This window comes from Syngnathus typhle, linkage group LG22 (genome assembly GCF_033458585.1).
Source record: "Syngnathus typhle isolate RoL2023-S1 ecotype Sweden linkage group LG22, RoL_Styp_1.0, whole genome shotgun sequence".
Lineage (NCBI taxonomy): Eukaryota > Metazoa > Chordata > Actinopteri > Syngnathiformes > Syngnathidae > Syngnathus > Syngnathus typhle.
This window is the reverse complement of record NC_083759.1, coordinates 7,059,672-7,075,594: the sequence shown is the minus strand read 5'-3', so window position 1 is coordinate 7,075,594 and position 15,923 is coordinate 7,059,672. Positions and strand designations below refer to the sequence as shown.

Sequence of the window (15,923 nt, the reverse complement as noted above, 5' to 3'; positions counted from 1 at the left end):
CCCTGTATTATCAATACATTTTATGCAATGGCTGTAAAAAGTGTGTTTTAGTGTCCGGGGGAATAAAACCAAACACGTCTTCGCATCAAAAGCAGGTCTTTGGCCTTTAGCTTAACTAACACGCCGATCCCGTGCGAGGGGCGCCGTCTCCATGAGACTCCCACAGGAAGACTTCAGACAATACTCGCTTCTGCTGGATGTACATTGGACTTTGCCGATACACATAAACAGAGAGCGCTTACTTCAATGTGCACAGGAAGAAAAGCAAGTGCACAATTCCTCATGCACTTTGAAAAATAGAACAATGAAGACCTCAAACACACACACACACATAGCCAGTCTCGGGCAGACAATGGGCGGTGGAAGTGTGCCATAAAGGAAGGCTGTTGTCCAGTCACTGGGCAACTGGGGCAGCAGATGGTCATCTTCCCTTCCACATCAGCTGGAAGGGAGGGGAGTTGTCTCCGTCTCCTTTGAGGATACCTTCTTCCAAACACGTGCAAGTGACTCAGCCATAACCCATAAAACGAGCGAGCAAGCCGGTGGCCGAATGGAACACGGACGAGACGCCAGCAGCGGCTCCAAAACCAAAAGGCCACCATGCCAAACGCAGCCGAGTCGGGTAAACACAGTGCAGGCATCTTTCGGGTTGAAGGGAAAGAAGAAGAAATAGAGGAAAGGTCACTCTCATATCCTGTTGACCGGCTGATGCCTCTCAGTGTGAATGTTTTGAAGAAAGAACATTGAACAGCGAGCGGGGGTGGGGGGCTAGAGGAGAAGCCTGCTGATAGGAAATTAAATAAATCTTAAATAAGAGCACAAAGCAAGTTTGCTGTCCGGGGTCCAAATATCAGATTGGGATTTCCTGTGTGGAATTGCATGCTCTCCTCGTGCTCTTTACCAGGCCGGAGCAGATACTTGGACCTATAGTGTGAAGAATCCTAAATCAGATTAAAAAACATTATCGCAGAAGCAATTGGCCGCGGCAGAGAGGGGATGAAGAAATGAGCTGTTATGCAAAAAGAAGAAAAAAAAGTGCAGAAAACAACTTTGCATGAATAGCTCCACTGTGTGCCGGGGTTACATCAGCAGAGGTGTGCCGTGTTCACATCGATTCGTTCTTTATGTAAGCCTCATTTTGGTTCTCCAGTCAATGCTCTCCCAACAACCTCTTGTATCCATTTGTTTACATCTTTTCTATAAATCCATACTTCCACCCTTTCAGCTCACCGTTGATTTGTTTTCTTTTCCGTCGCCGCCTCCGAGCGAAGCTATCGTTAATTTTGTCAATGGGCAAAGCAGGATTGACAGCTGGGCTCAGCTGACGTACGAGGCAGCTCAGATTCTGCACACGTGTGCAAAATTGTTTAAAAAGGTGACAAATAGCATTAACTCGCTGTTGTGTAAGCTTGACGGCAATACAATAAGGTGTACGACAATTAGCCGCACAAATATGACTACAAAGCCAACGGCAAACATACAAAGCCCATTTTCCTTTCCGGCAGAATTTCTAAGAACGTGCGGCTGGATTCCTAAATAGTTGGAAGCTGCGCCCGCCTCTCTGCGCTCAACTATTTCAGCAGACATGAAAAACAGTATTGAGTGCCAAAATCTTACAACACACACACACACACAAATCTGCTGTAGTCTATAGAAAGTCTTCAGGCCACATCCCATCTTTAGTCTCCCTTCCCACTTTCGCGCCCCCCCCCCCCCCCCCCAAGCACAAACATGGCTCTGAACAACATGTCTTAAGATGGAGGGAGGGTGCAGGGAAGAGGGGGTAGCCTATATAGTTGGCCATGTTTTTCTCCCTATGAGCTCCCAGCAGCTTGATAAATAACAGGCCCCCTCAAAGCAACAGATGCTACGACTCAAACTGCAGTCAGCTGGGTGGGGGGGGGACAAAACAATTTCCATACTGACAGTAGATATACAACCCCCCCCCCCACGCATGCCTTATTCTATATGGCCCCCTCCACAGCTACTAGCTCTTGTTTATGAAGCCCAATGGAGAAGTGTTGACATGCTATGTATGTTTACATGTATGTTTCATGTTATTTTACAGTCTTTAGTCAGTCATTTTCGTTGCGGGCCGCATCGTAGGCCGTTATGACCCAATAAATGTGAAATAAATGTATAAACACCTAATATAAGATAACAGTATAAGAGAAGACAAACTGATGCATAACTACCGTTTTTTTCCGTGTATAGTGCGCAAAATTTAACTAATTTATTGTCCATTTATTGTCCTTGTCCATTATACATGGGTACAAAAAAATTTTTTTTTTTTTTTTTTTTTTTTTTTTAAAGAAAGTCATGGTACAACATACGACCGCAATGCTCTCGTATCAGACGCTTGCTCGATCACCTGCTCATTTAAATGTGTAAACACATTCAAAAACAGCATGTTGGACCTCTCTCTCACCCTAAGACAGTATTGATATCTCATCAAGGTTTGAGAAGCGTCGCTATCAAGCGCTGACGGTCTGGTGACCTCTTGGCAGGTAGCGCTGACAAAGTGAGCTGCAGGAAAGGAGCACAGATGGCAAAAAACTAAAGTGCACTTTTTCCTCAAGCGCTGACCTCGCCGTCTGGGGGGAATAACAGCGTCTGGCATCTTCGGAGCATCGCATCAAATTCGTCCGCTGCACTTTGGCCGGAGGCGTTCGTCACCAGCGCTTACAAATGGACAAAGAAAAGATTTCACCGAGCTGGAAGAAGCGAAGGAAGCCTGAGCGTGGTCAGGAAGTAAACGAAACACACCCCTGGATGTGAACAGGGAGCAGACAGGAAAAGTGGACGCACACACACACACACACACACACACACACACACACACAATCGCAACTTTGTGGGTCGTGGATGAGTGCCTGTGACATTCTGCATACTAATGATGCAATCAAATCAATGCAATCAATGCAGATGTGATAATTTGATTGGGTCGAAATAACAAAACTATATCTTACAAATGTTATATAATTAATAATAAAAATTTAATAATGCTGGTTCTTTGCAGAGGATACAAATGTGAGTCGCTATTTATCATATTTTTCTCGCACTAGATTATTTTAAGATATTATATTATATAATTATTATATAATTATATTATATAAATGTTATTTTGAAAAGAAACCTTAATGGTAACTGAGCCAAGACTTGTATGTACGTATGTGCGCATGCCTGACGCGTTTTCCGCAAACAGTTGCGACAACGTGTTGACGGAGGCCAAATTTAACTTTGAGTCAACATTACGTAAAAGCTAGCGCCGTACATCTGCGAGACGAGCGAGAGAGTGATATGATTGACAGATTTATATAGTTGAGGACGATAACGTATAGATGCTGCACGTCAAACTTGTCTTGGGACTGAGGCAATAAGCATGTTGCCATAACTACTTACAGGACAGTTTGCTTTGTGTGTTCTACCTCGCCATCGCCTAGTTACGTACGCATATAATAATCAGGATGCGATATGCTCACTTACTTATACTTTATTCATCCCGAGGGAAATTATCGCTTACATTCCAAAATGAGACGCCGAGATTTGTATTCATCACGGCGCTTGAAAGAGTTGCGCCAAGGACCTTGTCTACAAGCAGCTGCGAGGGCCATGTGCCAAAAAAAACAAGCACTCCGCGCAAACGGCTATCGCCCGGTGTTTCATCGCGTCCTATCGGGCCGATTTTTTTCTTCTTCATTCCGAGCGTTACCTTGAATCGGTCATGTCAGCGACACCCCCATAAAACTTGTATCGTATTTCAACTCGTGCCTGAGGATCGCTAAGCATGTGAGGCAGACGGACTTTTTCTGCTTTTTGTTTTCAAGGACAGAAATACAACAAAACTGGATGATTGTTTTTCCAATGTGTGTGGACCCACCCTATGAAGACTTCCTTATCAGTCTGCTTTTCCTTTTTTTTCCAAGCCAGTCAGCTGTTCTCACTGCCGTGTGTTTTCCTTGTCACTGTTTGAGATGTACTCAAGCTTTGTGCATCGCGATGGACCAAAAAGGACGAGGAGTTCGTCCCTGCGAAATGTCTCACGCGGGTGTCAAGAGAACAGAAATAAACCCAGAGGGTTGCATAACAATGAGATCCTCAATGCTGTCTATCAGATTTAGTTTTTTTTCCCTGTATCAGGCTGGTATCGGCAGCATCTCTTCTGTTTATTTCACTCTGCCGCCTCAGCACTTGGGCCGATCGGACAGGAAAGCCAGCTGCCGGCCGGCAATAACAACTACCTGACGAGCGGGGCGGGGGGTGTTGCTTTCGTACCGCCATTTGGGCACGCTGAGTTTCCTGTCAAAACCACTTAGGACTTTCCCCTCATAATTTTCTCCGCATCGATCGTTTCTTTTATTGATATCTCCCACATCACCTTGGAGTATGTCTTCCCTATTTGTCCTCTGTGATTATGTCGTCTTTGTGAGACAAGCCCGCCCGCCCGCAGCCGCATAGCCCACAAAAACAGACAAACTAGTTTAAACCAGTGGGCTGCAGCTCAACGACCCCACCCACACACACATGCATACATTCAAGTGACTCCTCACACATGGCGCTACGATTCCAACAGGCTTTTTTTTTTTTTTGCCCCCATTGCAGTTTATTGTGCATTCTCACACACATATGGGAGCCATTAGGAAAAGAAACGGATCATTTTGCACCAGCCGACGTCGTGCAGTTAATCTTCTATAATTGTACGACTCTTGTTAGTGTATATTCTCATGCACCTGCAACTTATACAGCACGTATCCAGTAATAGAGAGCAAACAAATGTGACGTAAGAAAGCAAAAAAGGATTTAGCAAGCTAGCTATTTGACCCGTCTTTCGATGCATACACTATCTTTGTAGATTTTTTATGTCAACAACTGTAAAGGCTTTCTGCATCTCTCTTAAACGATGGGCTTCAACTTTGGCTTCCTGCCTTGACAATGTTTTCTGTTTGCTGACAAAAAAAAAACTGCCGCTTCCTCCAAGGTGTCTGCGATGAGGCACTCTGCCTACTGTACGTATCTGATAGCGGAGGCACGCCATGCGCTACGGGTCACATGAGACAAATGACTCCTGGGTACTTCGTTTGTGGTACTTTGTTTGTGAGCGTGTGTGTGCCTGTGTGTGTGTGTGCGTGTGTGAGTGTGTGTGCGTGTGTCAACTATGAGAAGCATGTTGTTGATGATGAAGCAACGCAAGCAAAGACAGGGCTCGGCTGCAGAAACATGATAAACCCGTGTTGTTTTTTTTCTTTCCCAATGCTAACTTATCCTGGCACGGGCTTGCTGTTGACTAAATTAGCTTCGCTCTCTCTCTCACACACACACACACACACACACAAACAGCAAATAAACAACTTTGATTTCCTAGAAGTTTATGGACAGGCTCCAATGAATGTTTTCCAGAGATTTTTTTTGCCCCACCTCTTCTTCCCACTTCCTTAAATGGCTCCACCTTTGTTTTTTAGGCCACGCGTAAACAGATTGAGAGGTGTGTCGCTCTCCGCCAATGGCGGCTCGGCCCAGCTGCCGGCGACAACCAATCAGAGCAACTGACGCGCCCTCAGTTAACGGCAGTTGTTGTTTTGCTGTCTCCTGTTTTCTGAGTCTTCACAGTGATGCATGGAAGGGGGGGGGGCATTAATAGGCTCTAAGTGCTTGCCCTCAATTAGGTGGGGGCTAATCTCAATTTCAGGAGTGTGTATGCGTGTTTCTACTGCGCGCGCACACAATTCTACAATACACAAAATATTCCCATGCTTTTTATCACTATCTACTTCGCTTTCTACCCCTTCACTCCTGCTCCACCCCCCCCCAAAAAAAACAGAGACCACTTTGTTTCTTGCACATTCACATCCTCCCTCGCACAGACACACACACACACCGACACACACACACACAGATACACACAAAGACCCGTACACGCTGATTAATGCTGGTCACAGGGTGTGGAAGCTTGGCAAGTGCGGTAACAACTGTGTCCCAGAGCAAACAGGACACCTAGCAGTAAACAACACGAGGGCACCAGCACGGAGAATCCTGCCCATTCCCGCCATGAGGATGACTTTTTCTTAACCCCGTCCTTTGTTCGGTTCTATGAAGTTTCGAAGCATCCCAGGGAAAAAAAAGTTAAGGAGAGAAAAAAAAAAAAAAAAAACGGGTTCTACCGCAACAGTCTGAGCAAACAAAACATCCATGGGTTCTTTTTCCTCATTGGTTGCCAGATGGAGTTTCACAATGACAAATGTTTTGGGTTTTTTTGCAACAGAAGTCTGAAATCTGTCAAACTGCACAAAGATGATACGGCCAATTTCACTGGATCAGCCGAGAGTGTTTTTGCTTACTTTTTACTGGCCAGTACTTTGCATCTACTTTGCTCAAGACGACTTGTAAAACTCTCCCGAAGAAACAAATTGAACTTTAGGATAAGAACAAAAGCGCGTGTTGTAACAAAATCAAATATTAATCTTCGGCCATCTATTGGTTCCTTGCGGGGGAGTGAAAACATCTAAGATGGAGAACGATGACTGAATGTTTGCACACAACGTCTCGGGGAGATGTTCACCTTTGCACACCTGTGTTCCGAAAGGCACAGTTAGGTGCGGTATTCAACAGCGGTTCCCTTGATTCAACAAAACCTACTTTGCTGACCCAGATTTCCAAAGAAGAAAGACACAAAAAGGAACAGTTGCCATAAAAGAACCGGTTGTGCTTTGCTACCGCTGAATCGGCAACAAATGGTTTCAACATCCAATTTATACTGCCGTAATTTTCGGACTATAAGTCGCTCCGGAGTACTAGTCGCATCAGCCATAAAATGCCCAAAAATGTGAAAAAAAACATATACAAGTCACTCCGGAGTAGAGATGCACCGATCCGATATCTGGATCGGATATCGGTCCCGATATCAACAAAATAGATGGATCGGGTATCGGAAAATACAGCCGATCTGTGAGCCGATACTTTCCTTAATCTATTGGGACGCGGGCTACGTCATACGCTAGCAGCACGTGTGCCGCATGCCACGAGAGTTTTCTAAACAAACGCAAACATGGAGCGAACGTTCGCTTCTCTTCCCCGGGTTGCTAAGCGGACGTCAAACCCTGCGCGTTCGCTTCTCTTCGGGTTGCTAATGGGACGTCAAAGGCTGCGCGTTCGCTTCTCTCCCGAATGGGGGGGGGAGGCTAATCGGATGTCAAACGCTGCGTGTTCGCTTCTCTTCCGGGGGGGTGTTAATGGGACGTCAAACGCTTTGTGTGGCGGGCTCCATCTAGTGTGGAAACTGAGAAGCTGAGCTCAAGCTTCTTGTGCGGGCCATATTCAATTATGTTTTCAGAATTTGCTGCGGGCCAATAAAAACTGGACCGTTAGTTTGGACACCCCTAATTTAGAGCAAAGAACTGTGTAGTCTGCCTGATGCCATTGCCTTTGGTCTTTTCTGTTCCACATGTAGAGTTATGTAGCTTCTTAAATAAAATCGGAATTATTATTTCAGTGAGTTCAATTATTAAATTGAACTCACTGAAATACAACGACCTAGTCGACTTTAAAACCATCCAACTCATGTACAAAATAAAAAATAATCAATTACCAAACAGTATCCAGAGGTTGTTTGAGTGGAGGGAAAGTACCCATTATTTAAGAGGAACACGTATGTTTAAAAGAGATTTGGTGAGAACAAACTTAAAGTTACATTGTATAACAGTTAGAGGTGTGGAACTATGGAACACCAGCAGTGACGAATTAAAGAACTGTAGTACCTTACCTAAGTTTAAAAAAATGTATAAGGACAAAATATTGACGGGATACCGTAACATGCTGTGAAGTTGTTTAAGTTGCTTTGTATTTTAATGAGAAAATATATGGTATATATATGTATGTATATGTGTATATATGTGTATATATATGTATGTGTATATATATATATATATATGTATGTGTGTATGTATGTATATATATATATATATATATATGTATATATATATGTATGTTTTTTTTTTCTTTCTTTAATATATTGACTATGGACAAATTCTTGACAGAATTAAATAGAAACATGTAGTTACATGGGGTAGAGTCAGATAAGCTTAGGCTTCCTTCTACTCCCTTTTTGAACAAATATGATTTTACGATAAAGGAAAATTATGATGCAATATCTTTTTTCTTTTATATTCTATTGTATTATGGAGTTATCATTTTTCTGTATTTTTATTTTTTTCTTGTATTTCTTTAATGTTCGAAATAAACGTTTAAAAAAAAATAAAAATCATATCGGATCGGTATCGGGTATCGACCGATACGCAAAGCCACGGCATCGGTATCGGTATCGGAACTGAAAAAGTCGGATCGGTGCATCTCTACTCCGGAGTATGAGTCGCATTTTGGGGGGGCAATTTTTTCGACAAAATCCAACACCAAGAACAGTCATGAACGAGCAACAACAGGCTAAACGATAGGAATGCTAACGTGACATATCGTTTTTGTCCATGTATAATGCGCCCCCATGTATAATACGCACCCTAAAAATGGCATGTCAATGCTGGAAAAAACCCTGTACCCATGTATAATACGCACCCAAATTATTATTTTTTTTTTTATCTTTTTTTTTTTTAAGTCCCAATGATCGTCACACACACATCTGGGTGTGGTGAAATTTCTCTCGCTCTTTATATAGCTAACGTGTCCAAAAAGTAATAATAATTTTACCCATGTATAATGCGCACCCCAGATTTTAGGACAATAAATTAGTTAAATTTTGCGTATTATACATGGAAAAAAACGGTAAACACAAACGAAGAGCTGAGAACGGCCCTGACGTAAAATTCAGAGTTATTCAAGAAACTATTACATAAAACACGTTAATAAAACCATCTGTGTCACTCCAATTCATTAAATCCATCAATCGTCCTTTGTCAACAATGCGTGCGCGCCGCTGACGGCGCTTGCACTTCAAAATATTCCACAAGCCCATATAATGATATATAAATTATATATCAAATAACTATTATATAAGCAATAATGTTATCAAACCATCTGTGTCACTCCAAATCATTAAATCCATCGATCAAATTCCTCGTCCTTCGTCAAAAACGCCGCGTGTGCGCCCTGACGTCAGCCTCGTCGTTATTCCACAGAGCTACTATATAACTATACTGAAGTGTTCACAAAGTTCAAGGAAAGACGTGGGTTTGGTTAACGGCTCTTTATTTAACAAAACAAACTTCCAGGCATGGACTTCCAGCCACGGAAGTGGAAGAGAGCTCCATAGAATAGGACCGGGCGTGCGTAAAAGCCATGACCGAGCCCCATCCACCGTCCCCGGACAGCCACCCGGCCGAGCGCCGGCCCCCGACTTCAACCCACGGAGGTGAAAGAGAGCTCCGAAGAGTAGGACCGGGCGTGGGTAAAATCCATAATAGTTTTTCAAACCTTCTGTGTCACTCCAAATCCTTAAATCCTTCAAATTCTTCATCCGCCGTGTCACTTAGAAACAACGCCGCTAATGATGCCGGTAGTACGTGGGGCCCTTCGTCATCTTCGTCCGAAAATTACGGTAATCAACTCATTTTCATCTGGAGCTAGTCAGAGTCGCATTTATTTCATCGTCCAGTTCCTCATTGCTCATTTGAAAACAAATATTGACTTTGGGCTATAAATACAATGTCGCTTGGCGCATATAGAGCACGAGCCCCTGTATAGCTCACGATATAAAAAACAAAAAAAACAAAGGCGCCTTGAAAGTCTGCAACAGGAACATAAACAAAGCCTCCGTAAAGAAAAGCAAACACCAGATGGCCAGTAAGAACTCGGAGACAGAAAGAGAACAGTTGGAGTGTTTCAACACACACGCATGATGATTTGCAAGAAATTGACCTATTTCTTCTGCTTAACGGGCAAGGATGACAAATATTGGGGGCTTCTTTTGCGACAGGTTACAAAACCTCCACTTGTTCCCCGGACGCGGAGGAGACACGTTACATAAGTTATCCACTATGTTTGCTTTCCCTCGGCGCGGCGTCAAGTATATGACAAGAGGTCCATATGGAGTTCCTTCCTTCTTTCCTTCCTTCCTTCCGTCCTTCCTTCCTTCCTTCCAGTTTGACGTCAAGTGATGACAAGCGAATCAGTGGAGCCTTTGACGCTTGCCTGAATCGGGTCCAATGAACACGGCAGAGCGAGGCACTGACGACAATTCCGAAAAAACACACTATGCGCCGTTTCTAAACTTTTGCTCAGATCTCTGTCTAAGCTATTTGGTGCCATGAGATTACAACCGGGATTTGAAACGCGACGCTCATAGTGGTTAACCGCTTTTACTGGAAGTTTACGCTAAGCTCGCTAGCTAAATTGGCATAGTCGTGACCATTTTGTAGAAAAAAAAAAAGTTGAAAGTTGAGAATGTGAGCTGCATTGTGATGAAAGATAAAGCTTTTGTCTCAGCAAATTCCAACTGCATGAAACATTTTTTGCATTCTGAAGCCAGCAGGTCTGGGATATGGATTAAGCTTCCTTGTTTACCAGTGAGAACGGAATGACAAGAAAATACCAAAGCACACTATTTCAAGAGAATTTGGATATTAACGGAACGGAATCATAATGACATTGTTATCATCTATGAACCAAGAAGAAGTCTGCCAACTAACTCATAAAACAAACAAAATGAAAAAGTAGGCCAAACAAACACAATGACGGCCATTGGAGTTATAAAATGGTCATTGCGTCTTAGCTCAGTACTCCAAATAAGGAACTAATGGGTCCGGCCGTGAGCTTGTTTTTATCTCATAAAGAACTTTAAGAGCTGCCAAATATGTGCAATAACAAAACTTTTTTTGTTTGTTTCAAATTCCATTCCAAAATAATTGGCAACAATCCAAGAGATTAGTTTATACAAGCCTATATGTCAAGTCAATAAAAGATACCCGAAAAGTGTGACGGAAAAAAATAACCGTGTGGCTCGTACAATTAAAAGCTGCTGAGAGATGAAGTCAAAGGTGAGGTGTGCTCGGGAGGTTTGAATACGTTGAACTGTCAAGTGAGAAAAAAAAAAGGAAGCGAGCCAGCGTTTCCCCTTTCACACACACGTCCCCTGGCACGTTACACACATGCGGTCGCAGAGAACAACACCAAAAGTGACAACAGAAGCTTATCGAGTGAGATGATTGTACATTGATACCAGGTTTTATTTGCGATTGGATTTTGAGTTAGTTGTCGATTCATATTTACGATTTATCGGTTAATATCGGTAAGGTGGAGCTGATTATATTTAACAGGAATTGTGGTCAACACACACACGTTGGCCTTGGCAGCACGAGAGTCAAGGTCAGAGGTGAACGACTGTGAGAACGGGGTGGTTCCCGTAGCGCGGCTTCTGACGAAGGGCCTGCAACATAAACAAGCGCTCATATACGTACACGGCAACAACGCAGCCCGTGAAAAGCTCACAGTAGCTATTCGGACGCGACGGCGCGGCGATTGGAACAATACAGCACGTGCTAAAACAACACGGCAGCTCGGGACTGAGCTTGTGCAAAAAAAAAAAAAATGGTCCAATACTTTTGGAGGGGTTACCTCTGTATACTGTAAAACAAAATCCCCTAAAACAGCACTGTAAACATTGCTAAGAAAAACATACATTGGGGGTTAGTGTAATTTTGTTTGTGTATTTTTGGCAGGTTGACCAAAGTGTTGAGCAGAGTGCGGTTTGTATCCTAATAGGGGTCTACCTCAGACTTAAGTCAGGCCCGCAGCCAGCTGACTAGCTTTGGTTACCAGATGAATTGAAATCCTGCACGCTCCCTGCTATAAATCTCCCGAGACATGTAAACACACATACACACACGCGCCCACACACACACACACACATGGCAAGGCAGACGGATCAGCAGATATTCAGCGCACGCGCGCGCGCGCGCGCACACACAGGCCTGACCACACAGACATGCACGCAAACAAATACACACCAGTTGGATGACAGCCCGGTGACCAGGGCAAAAGGAAAATATCAAAATCATGCGGAGCATTGCAAACATTCATGCCCAGTGCATGGAAAATTCCCACCCCCGGCAAGACCGCAAAGGCAGCGCGTGGACTCACAGTGCCCTCATGTGGCCATAATGAAAGTTGCAGCAGGCAGTAAAAGGTCCGTCGTGAGCCATCAAAGAAAAGGCAGAGCGAAAGAGGGTGAAGGTAAAAAGGTGTGCTGATTTCATTGTCTTTATACGTGACTTCATTCAATTTAATTCTGACCAATTGGCCATTTTAGTGTATGCGTGTCAAAAGAAGCCAGCTCGAGATATGACGTGTGTGTGTTGTTGTGTGTATGTAGTGCAAGACAAGGGCACATCGAAGCATCAACAAGTCCAAATTTGAATAGGTCCGTAAATACGTAATTGTCGCATGGCCAAATGCCAAAGCACATAAAGTTATGTGTGATTCACATATAACGAACAGTTCGGCGAACGATTCTTTTGAACAATTCTTTTAAGTAAACTGATTCTAAAGATTCAGTTGGAATAATTTGTCGCATTAAACACGTTGTCCTGCAAATAAGCCGGCAGATCTGATTTATGATTGTGCCAGCTTGGGTTTCTACTGGCAGCGTTAAAACCAACAGAAAGGAGGATTTAACACATTCTTGGGGGGGACGCCTTCACCAAGGAAGCATTAGAGGGCTGTAATAAATCATTTTCGAGGAATGTAATTTCATCTGGGATTGCTGTATAAATATCGGCGAGGCTTGTGAGTCTTGTTTATTCAGCGGAACGGCTTGACGGCGCGCTGCACTCGCTATTTTTTTTCTTCAAAATACGTTTGTACGAAGTCGAGAAACATTAGCATTAGACGGGATAGAAATCCAAACACGCTAGTAGTCAGACCTCACACTTGAGCATTTTTTGTGGGTCTTGAAAGAGCCATCAAAATTTTCTTGTACCTGCTACCTCACTTTACCTCCAATTCCGTTCTCCACTTCTAAGTGAACCTAAGCCTTCCAATTCCTCTCCTATGGCTCTCTATCAACTGAATAGCACGACTAGAAATACTCAGTCCTCGAGTAACATGGTGCCAACCAACCAACCAACCAACCCCCTCGCCATTGCACTTCATGTCACCGGCACCATGACGACTGCTAACACTCTGCAAAATCCCAAACCCGACAGGAACCCATCCCTCCCACCGTGCAGGTTTTGGTGGTTTGGGGACCCGTGGTTTGGTATGGTAACCACTATAAAAGCCTGCTCGTTTTTTTATCACTTATTCAAGCTTACCGGATTGCCGATGACCTACTTGCACAATACCAACATGCCCCCCCACTTCCTTGAATCCAGTCTTTCACTGTAGGCCAAAGCATCCTGCACTGGTTTTGAAAGTGGGGGGTCTGTCTGTGGATCCCCCTCAAAAACAAATAAAAATACACGCCATCAGTTAAATTGATTCACGTAACCCACCGGACATCCCATGGGAAGCACTGCTGGCAATATACTCAAGTCTCGTTCCCATCTTCCATACCAACACAGAATTTGCCTGTGCAGTCACTGTGCCAAAGGTCAGCGCCTGCTGCTCGCTGAGCTTACTCTCCGCCTCTTCGTACAATTTGTATGACCTGCTCTACAGAGAGTTCCTCTAATCCAAGCAGATCTGTGCAGACCACAGGGCTATGCAACCCCCCCCTTGCTCGATTGACTCAGTAAATCAGCAAGGCTCTAAAGAGGATGGACAGCATGCCCATGCACATAAAAGCACACTGACGCAACACATTCAAGCATATAGAAAGGGAGCAAGATGGAACATTTCGGAAATGATCAGAGTGCCTGCCGCGACAGTCCGAACGGACACGACGACGTCATGCCGCATCTGTCCAAAAATCTGCACATGATGTTTATTCAGCCTTGACTCGAGCGATGCGATAGTGAGAACATGTCGTCACACATCCCGTTCTCACCACTATTTACCAAGAATTCACTCAAAAAGTCAGGTGGTCTACTTTTTCTGGTAGAGGTGGGAGTCACTTTAATAATAAAAAAAAAAAAATCGGCACGAGTGTTTATAACGGCAGTTGCCGGGTTGTGCTAAATGGCCGTGATTAACTAAGTGGGGCGTTAAAAAACTAATCACGAGAATAAATAAAGCACATGATATGATTCTGACAAACCAGTTACCGCTCCATTTAATAGACGGGACCGTTTGTATACGTGTGAGGCACAAATTGAGGTTTGGATTTGAATAATGAATGAAAGAAACCATTAAGCGTTTGATGTAATGTAATCAAGTGTCAATGTCGACTTGCTATGATCTATCCATTTGCAATCCTCCCGCATGCTTGATGCAAAGTGAATGAAACTATTTGAGAGGCAGAACACAATGATGCAATTACATCATACAAAGAGGCCATTCTGTGAGCCTTTCAAACGACTGGACTGGACTGGACTCCTTTCATGCGACCGAGGGAATATGGTGACCGGGTGATGGAGTCTGCCCACCTCGTCAATCCCAACAATTGTCTCTGTTGATTCTGTGTGTGTGTGTTTGTGTGTGTGTGTATTTGTGTACAGTATGTCAATCCATCTATGGGTGTAGAGATTTAGTTTATATTGCAAGTGATCGGAATTCATCACTCATTTTATTTATTTATTATTTATTAGTTATTGTTTGTGCCTTCTTGTTTTTATTTTGTGTCGTCTACTTGTATGTTTATCGTGTACTGTGTCTCGTCACCGTGGGATGGAGGAAACGGAATTTCGGTTTCTTTGTGTGTCTGACATATGAAGGGATTGACAATAAAGCTGACTTTGACTTGACTTTTACTATTGTGGGAAAGACTGATACAATAAGAAAAATTGTTTGACCTTTGACCTATTTGCATCCAATTAATGACCTCTTGGATTACCTTCTGTTTTTTGTTGACAAACTGAACAGAAACGCATGTACACATGCACGAGGATAGCTCATGGGAACAGGTGCACACACACACACACACACACAGATCCCTATTTTCAGCCTTGACCCAATAACCCTTCACCCGTGGGGCTCACTCTTAATACGTGGGGCAACATAACACCGCAAAGGCATCCCTGCCAGGGGGATAAATAGAGTTTTCTAAAACCAAATCTGATTTTGCTCCAAAAGCCTTCACAGCTTGTGAGGACATTTCCAGAAATTTCCTTTGGAGGATCTGACAGCATTAAAGATCCGTCTGAGCTGCAGCTTATGATTGGAATACTATGCAAAATACCCTTAAATTCACTGTCATCACATCATTTACAGTTTTCGAACAAAAATTGCAACAGGTTTTAACAGGTCTTGCAGCTGTTAGTTTAAATACGTTGTTATATTGTATAGTTTTATTGTTCTTGGTTGTTGTCCTTTATTTTTGGTTGCGTATTTATATAACCTTGTTTCATGTATTTATTTATTTTTTAGCACTCCATCCCCCACCCCCCTCAAACAGCCATTGTTCTTTGGGTTAGGTGCAGTTGTAAATAAGAACTTGTTCTTAATTGTTTGCCTGGGTAAATAAAGGTTAAATAAAAAAAAAAATAAAAAAGGGGGGGGATCCTTGTTAAAGTCGCCCCCCTCTTTTCCATTTCTAACAAGAGCAAAAAAAGGTGTGGTGCTGATGAGAGGAGGGGGAGGTCAAGGATTTGGGGTCTTCAAATGTAAGAGCTCATCCTCATGAGACACAACAGTGGGCTCATAAAAAGCAGCCTTTGGCAAGCCGTGGGGCAAATGCAGCTTAGCATAATTCAAAAATACCAGACGGCGTGTACTACAGCGCGAGGCTAAAACCTCCAAAGCAGCTTTCTCTCGCTTTCATCCCTCGGCCTCTATCCTCCACCATCCAAAAACAGTCCAGCGAGAACAGCAAAGGATGCCAAGCCCCTCAAATTGTTTCTAGCGACTGGTAATAGAGAGCTCGGGTCTGACACGCTAATTCTTAA

General features: G+C 43.5%; 1 protein-coding gene across 1 annotated transcript in view; it reads right to left on the bottom strand.

Annotated features, from left to right (window-relative positions):
* sesn1 (sestrin 1) overlaps positions 1 to 15,923 on the bottom strand; it is a 29,893-nt gene that overhangs the window by 12,348 nt on the left and 1,622 nt on the right. The gene's annotated exons all lie outside the window — the stretch shown is intronic.